The sequence below is a fragment of the Henckelia pumila genome, chromosome 2, assembly GCF_033568475.1.
Source record: "Henckelia pumila isolate YLH828 chromosome 2, ASM3356847v2, whole genome shotgun sequence".
NCBI classification, from domain to species: Eukaryota; Viridiplantae; Streptophyta; class Magnoliopsida; order Lamiales; family Gesneriaceae; genus Henckelia; species Henckelia pumila.
In genome coordinates, this window is record NC_133121.1 from 119409734 (window position 1) to 119417638 (window position 7905).

The window sequence follows — 7905 nt, forward strand, 5'->3', positions numbered from 1 at the left end:
ATCCAATAAAATCAAGAATTCAAGAAAGTGTCTACACCAGGTTCCATCCGACCTCTAGACTCTAAAAAATTAGTTCATAATAAAATTCTGAAAACAATAAATAATAAATCCAAACATGTTCAGAATTAAATAAAAGATAAAAACAAATCCGTCGTCGACGCCGTGTCCGGTCGATCAAACTCCGTCTTCGTTCTTCACGATGAAGCTTCCAAAATAAAATAAAAGTCACGATCAAATCTCTGATTCCTCAGTAATTGTTGTGGCGGCTCCCCCTCTTAGTCTGATGAAAAATTGCCTTTTATATCTTCTCCCAAAAGCCCACTTAAAAGCCCACAAAATATAAAAGTTTCCTTCCGATTAAAATTTCCAAATTGCTGAAGCTTGCGACACGCGGGCGCCCCAAAGATCAGGCGAGCGTGCATAGGGCTCTGGCTCAAATCTTCACTCTTCAATGAACAAGCGCGTTAGCGCCTTCTCTTCTCTTCATTAGCGCTAAAGTTAGCGCTAAAACAAGGCCCAATATGAAAGCCCAATTTCATTTCCCGTTTCTTTCTTCTTCTCTAACTTCTTTCTTCTTTCCTCTCTTATTCTTTTAATTCTTTTCTCTCAAATCTCATTTTTCTCATTTTTCCTCCTTTTCCACATAAATTCAATAATTTCCTACAAACACAAAAACAACAAAATACCCACATAAATCTGCTCGAAATAAGCAATTAACAATTAAAAGCATATATAAATTAAGTGTATAAAATATACTTATCACTTGCAGCCAAATTTATAGGACAAGCTAAAATCTAAATCACCGCTTCACAAAAGCATCTCCCTGAATCGATCATCGCTTAAGCCCAAGTGTTTACGCAAATCAAACACAAGAAAGACAAAATTAAAAAGAAAAATCCTGAAAATTCATCATACTCAAGAAATAAATATCCCTTCGAATTAACATATACATAAAACAGACGAGAAATAAACCTAAAAATGGGAAAAAAATCACAGAATCGGGTTCAGAATTCCAAAAACCAACAAAGTAAGCATTTTATCAACTCAAGATGATCCGGAACAAGGACAATGAAATCATCTACCAAAGCTTGCTTCAAAGTACTAAAAAGTTCAGAACAAAATGTAAGCTGTAAGCTTTACAGTTCAAACCAGATTTAGCCCCAAAAAAGTAGAAAAAACCTTGAAACAGCAGACGCTAATCAGGAACTGCTTTGCTTCGTTGGGCAGCTTTATATTTGTTCTCCAACAGCTTTTCAGAAGCCAAAACCTACAGCAAATACAAGCACTGATAAGTATTCGCTAGTTGTCGAACTCTTTCCTGTAAACTTTTAGATACATTATGTAATCACAAATAAATGCATTGTCTAGAAATAAAAAAGAAATATAGGCAACAACAAAAAACAAGAACAATTCATGTAAGATAGAAATACTCTCAATATCCAAGAACTACTAATTTGCCATTGTTCGATTACTGAATGTCAAAAAATATCTGATCATAACTAACAATGCCAAACAAGAATCTTCAAAGCGTAAATAACATATCAATGTAAATTTTTTACAAACTCATCTCAAATGTGAAAATTAAGTACTTAATTATTTTCAACCCAAATCCTATCACAGTCTTCACGAATGCATGGTTCATTGTCATCTGCAACATCAACATCCATTGGTGCTAACCCTCTGCTAGAAGACTGATAATGCATTGCAGTTTCTTCCAACTCTTTACCCTTTGTGTATTCAAAGTACTCCCTACTTGGATTCGCAAGTACAACACTCCATAAAGGATCTTCAGGAGCTTCAATGTAAAAAACTTGCTTCGCTTGACTCGCTAAAATAAATGAATCAGATTTGTATCCAATTCTATGGAGGTTGACCAACGTGAATCCAAGATCATATACCTTGATATCATTACTATTCTCCACCCAATTACATTTAAACATTGGAATTTGAAATTTGTGGTAATCAACCACCCATATTTCTTGTATTACTCCATAAAAAACCATATCTGACACGATAGGATGTTTATCCTTTGCACTAGAAACTTGCATTGTCTTTGCAACTAAGCTGACTCCGGAGTTTTGAACAACTCGCATATCATCACGCTCTCTTGTAGCATAAGTAACCCCATCAATCAAATAACTAGAGTACTTTAAGACTTGCTTGGAAGGTCCACGCGCCATCCACTTTAATCTTTCGGATACTTGATAAGTGGAATGATCATCTACACGTGCAACCTACATTATTTATGTGATAACTTATTATTTATGCACATTCATGATAATAAATGTACGCCAATTGTGATAATTAATGAACTCACACGATCAAGCAACCAGGTACTAAACGTTCGGTTATGCTCATCCTGTAACCACCTCTTGGACTTAGCCCTTTGTGGAAATCTTGCATTCAAATATGCCATGTGTTCCCTATTCAAATTATTATTAAGAGTAAGCTAACATGTAGATTTAAGAAAACTTAATGAACATATTAGTAAGTGGAAGAAATTACTCGATATAGCGATCAGTGTCAACATCATTTTCCAATACATAACGATGTGCTTGTTGCAACTCATCCTCAGTAATGGATTGCACAACTGCAGCCGACAAAGGTTTAGTAAGTTCTATTTGTCGATGAATTGTAGGGATCCCAATTGTGTGCAAACTACCAAGATAGTCTGAGCAAAATTCAACCGCCTCTTCAGCAATATAACATTCAGCCATGCAACCTTCCGGTCTATTGCGATTTCGCACATAACCTTTCAAAATATTCATGTATCTTTCAAAGGGATACATGTACCTATACCAAACTGGGCCACATAATTTCACCTCTCGCACAAGATGAACTGTTAAATGAATCATTATGTCAAAAAACAAAGGTGGAAAATACTTTTCAAGTAAACACAATATGATCACAATCTTTCTCTGCAGCTCATCCAACTTTGAGGGATCCATCACTTTATTACATAGCTCATTGAAGAAGAAGCACAAACGAGTGATAGAGTCTCTGACATGTTTGGGCAAGACACCACATATGGCCACTGGAAGTAATTGCTGCATTAAAGTGTGGTAGTCGTGTGACTTAAGGCCAACAAGTTTCAAGTCCTTCATCGAAACAAAGTTTTTAACATTGGATGAGTAACATGTAGGTAATTGCATTCCAGACAAAGAATTCAAAATCTTTCTTTTCTCATATTTTGTAAGTGTATAACATGCTGCTGGCAGAAAAGATTTCTTCTCCCCCATCATTGGAGCCAAATCTGTCCTCAAATTCATTTCAGCAAGGTCTAATCTAGCTGCAATTCCATCCTTTATTTTTTCCGGAATGTCAAGCAACGTACCGAGAAGACTTTCACAGACGTTCTTTTCTATATGCATCACATCAAGAACATGTCTAACATATAGATGTTTCCAATACTCAATTTCAAAGAAAATTGATTTCTTTTTGAAGGATGGTTTTACATCATCCTTCGTGGACTGAATCTTCTTTCTCATTTTCCCCCAATGACAATGAATTCCATCGACTTTTTTTAACACTTCATCGCCACTCAATGGTTTGGGTGCAGGGTTGAACTCTTGGTCCCCATTAAATGCCTTTCTTTGCCTTCGATAAGGATGATTTGCAGGTAGAAACCTTCTATGGCCTGTGTACGACATTTTCCTGCTATGTTTCAACCTTGTTGAATATGTTTCTTCACCAAAAATCGGACATGCGTGATATCCTTTCACAATACATCCTGACATGTTTCCTTATGCAGGAAAGTCATTGATGGTCCACAACAAGACAGCTCTGAGCGAGAAGGTTTCTTGTCTATATGCATCATATGCTTCAACACCTGTATCCCATAGGAATTTCAAGTCATCGATTAGAGGTGCTAAGTAAACATCGATATCATTTCCTGGTTGTTTGGGACCAAAAATCAACATTGTGAGCATCATAAATTTTCTCTTCATACACAACCACTGGGGAAGATTGTAAGTGATCATTAAAACTGGCCAACTACTATATGTAGAACTCATCATACCATGGGGATTGATCCCGTCAGCTGAAATGGCCAATCTAAGATTTCTTGAATCGGCAGCAAAATTTGGCCACTTGTGATCTACTAATTTCCAAGAAGGTGCATCAGATGGATGGCGTAAGTATCCGTCATTAAGTCTTTTATCAGCATGCCAAGTCAGCTCCTTGGAAAACTCCTTATTCCAAAACATTCGTACAAATCTCGAAATTGGAGGAAAGTACCATAGAACCTTTGCAGGAACTCCTTCCTTTATCGTATCTTTTTGGCCCATCTTCCACCTTTACATCCCACAAGTAGGACAACTGTTCATATCCTCATACTCCTTCCGGTATAAGATGCAATCATTAGGGCAAGCATGGATTTTCTCATAAGTAATCCCTAATGCACACAAGCTTTTCTTTGCATCGTAGAAAGATAAAGGCAATTCGTTGTCATCTGGAAGCATTTCTCCTAACAAATTGAGTAGGTCGGTGCAACTTTTGTCACTCCAACTATATTTGGCTTTCAAGTTGAATAATTTTACAACTGCAGATAACCTTGTAAATTTACTGCATCCAGGATATAAAGGTTTCTCAGCATCTTCAAGTAGATTTTTGAATGTGGTAGGATTCTCAGCATAACTATCAAATGCAGCATGTACCATATCTATTGGTTCCTTGGCGTCAAACTTTGGTACATCTTCCCTTTCTTGATCACGATCATTATTTGAGTTCTTTATCGCAGACCTTTCACCATGCCATATCCAAGTATGATATGTCAAATCTATACCATTAGAATACATGTGTGCCCTTATAGTCTCTACTTTTTTCTTCTTCAGATTACCATATTTTGTACATGGACAAGATATTGCTTCCCGATCCTCGGCATTTTTTATTGCAAATTTCAAGAAAGACTCTACTCCATGCTCATATTCACTTGATAACCGAGACTTTGACATCCATTCTTTGTCCATTCTTTTAGTAAGTAACACTATAGAGAATAAAATATATAATGTTAATATGTATATTTTCAAGCTGATGATAACCAAGACTTTGACATCCATTCTCTGTCCATTCTTTTAGTAAGTAACACTATAGAGAATAAAATATATAATGTTAATATGTATATTTTCAAGCTGATGATAATCAACATCGATATTTGATTATGCACAAAAGAAAAACATTTTAGTACTCTTTAAAACATCTTAAAGAGCTTTAGTATTTTCTGATTCTGATTTTTATACATATCATTGGCAATTTCAGGGAGCACACAACAAATAATCCATCTTCTATTTCACTAATTGAGCAGCATATTCATTTAAATAGAAAACAAATAATTGCATAGGTTACTACAAGTAGAATAAATCAAGGCTCTGTCAATCATTTGGAAACAAGATTACAATTTATAGCCTACACATTTCTAACAAATTTAAGGACTGATTCAATACAGCTATCATCCTGAAATGGACAGAAAATAAAAAATAAAGATAACTTTGGGAGTGATACTTGTTAGTGATTTCTACTAATCGACATCTTGACAACTCACAGCTGGTAAAGTAATGTATATCAAGCATATTCTCTGTTGAATCCAAGCAAACCATTAAATAATATACAGTGACCAGCCTCGAAACTTGAACATAAAAATTTTAACTTTGTGGAAATCATTTAACATTATCCATGCTTTGAGAAAACTATGCACAATGCATTTACCAATCAGTGATCACTGAGGAATATTGGACCCTTGATTTACTAAACACATAAGCTAGAGCTAGACTTGTTTTTAAAGCAAGGAAGACACAGTAAAAAAATTATCTGAATTAATACCTTATGAATAAAATAAGGAAACCAAAATTATTTATACGAACCTTCTATCAAGTCTCCTGTAAACAATGTAAAATGAGGCTGCACGCAGTTCCAAAACCTGGAAAGAAAGTTACATATTTTCATCTGTAACAATGTGTTACGGTTCCTAGATCACACAAGTAAGAATTATTTCATATATACCAACATTAATCAATCAAAGAGTAGCTAGACAGAAAAAAAAATGAAATGATTTTCAATAAAATCGTGCTGATCTAAAGTGTGAATGAACCACATGGATCTATCTACAAGATTACTGTCATTAAGAACTGATCACTAGCTCGTGCTTTCTTGTTACTTGTTCGATTAGCTTCTTTGAGAATCATTTGTAATAAAATCAATATAATACACAAGTAACGTAAATTAATAATACGAAAAAAAAAATTTAATTTTTCAGAAGTTATTTTCAAACTTAAAGAAAGCAGACAATGAAATTGGAATCTAAAATCTTGTAACACCCCGTTTTTATCTTAAATGAGTTTATTTGAGTTAATCGGAGATTACAGAGTTCACAAGCCGACTTTATTTTGATCAGGGTTATTTTTGCAAAAATTGGATTTTTCAGGGACTAAAATGCAAATTGTGGATTTTATATATTATATACTCTTAGAATTTGTTTGACAAAGTCTTCTCCTCCTTCCCCAAGAGAGTCTCTTCCATTGAAGCCGATCCATTGAGCCTCCAAGCTTTCTGAATCCAGTCCGAGCTCGATCCGGCCATTGGATTTGAAGGCAGATTATCGATCACTGCAGTGAGAGCTCTATTATATTGTAAGTTCTTCTACGATCGGATACATTCTACTTTTTGGATGTTGTTAGAATCGTTTGAGATTCGAGTATGTTGTTCTAGACAGAGTTCTGATCATTTATTATCTGTCGGTTTTGAATTAGAGCGACGTTCGGATTTGTTATGATTTTTGGAAGCCATTTTCGAAAATGTGGATTTTGAGATTGATGGGTTTGCTTTGTTATTGTTGTTTTGGGCATTGATATGAGGTTATATCGGTATTGAACTGTTGTCTGCTTTTCCGGTTTGTTCAGTTTATAGCCGTTATGCCGTCGATTTGAGTTTTGGAGATTTCAAACCATTTTTGTATTGATTAAAGCTTTGTCTTGTGAGTGATCATGGTTGTTGATCAAATCTTGTATTCGTACATATTCGTTGGAGTTTGTCGAGCCCTGTGTTAGCAGCATTGTTCGTCGAGAGTTGGACGAAGAACGGTAAAGAGTTTTCCTTGAACCGTTGTTTGTTGTTTAGGTTGTATAGCTGTTGATACAATCTTTTGTTGTAGCTTGTCCGGAGTTGGATCTAAGACATTGAAAGGTAAAAGCAGTCATCATAGCGGGATAGCATACTCGAGACAGTTGGTTCTCGAGTTTCCCTTTCAAATCACATATTGAATCTACACTTGTTCTAGCATGAGGAACTTGTGTCTTGTTGATTGATTTACTTTTGACTATGTGGCTGTTGCATGTTTTTCGCTCGCAAGCGCACGATGTCAAGTTATAATATAGGAATTAAGTCCAAGTCGATCCCACGAAGAATGAATAAATGATATTATATAAAATATTTGCAACTAATCAAATCCTAATCCTATGTAGAGCTACGAAAATGGTTTGATTATTATAAAACTAAAATTTGCAAGAAACAAAACTAAATAACCACGAGTTCACGAGATGAAAAATTCAATAAGCGATGAATGCTAGAGGTTCGACTTCACTTGACTGTACACCACAATTTATTTCTAATGATTGTTCAATTATAAAATCTTCTAGTTTATTAGCCAAGAATTTCTATTATTTTCTACTACCTCTCTCGAGTGTGAAGCAGAAATTCGTATTCAATAACAAACTCAATATCTCTATCAAAGTTCAATTATTAAATTCGGTAAAAAGCACAAGAATTCTTCTAATGACTTCTATGGAGTTATATGCCTCTCGAATAGTATAAACACCATAGATGTATTTTCCTATGTCGTATTCAAAATCTCCTCTCTCGAGTAATAGATTCTAAATAAAATATCATTCAATCTATGGCCAGTAAATTGAAAGC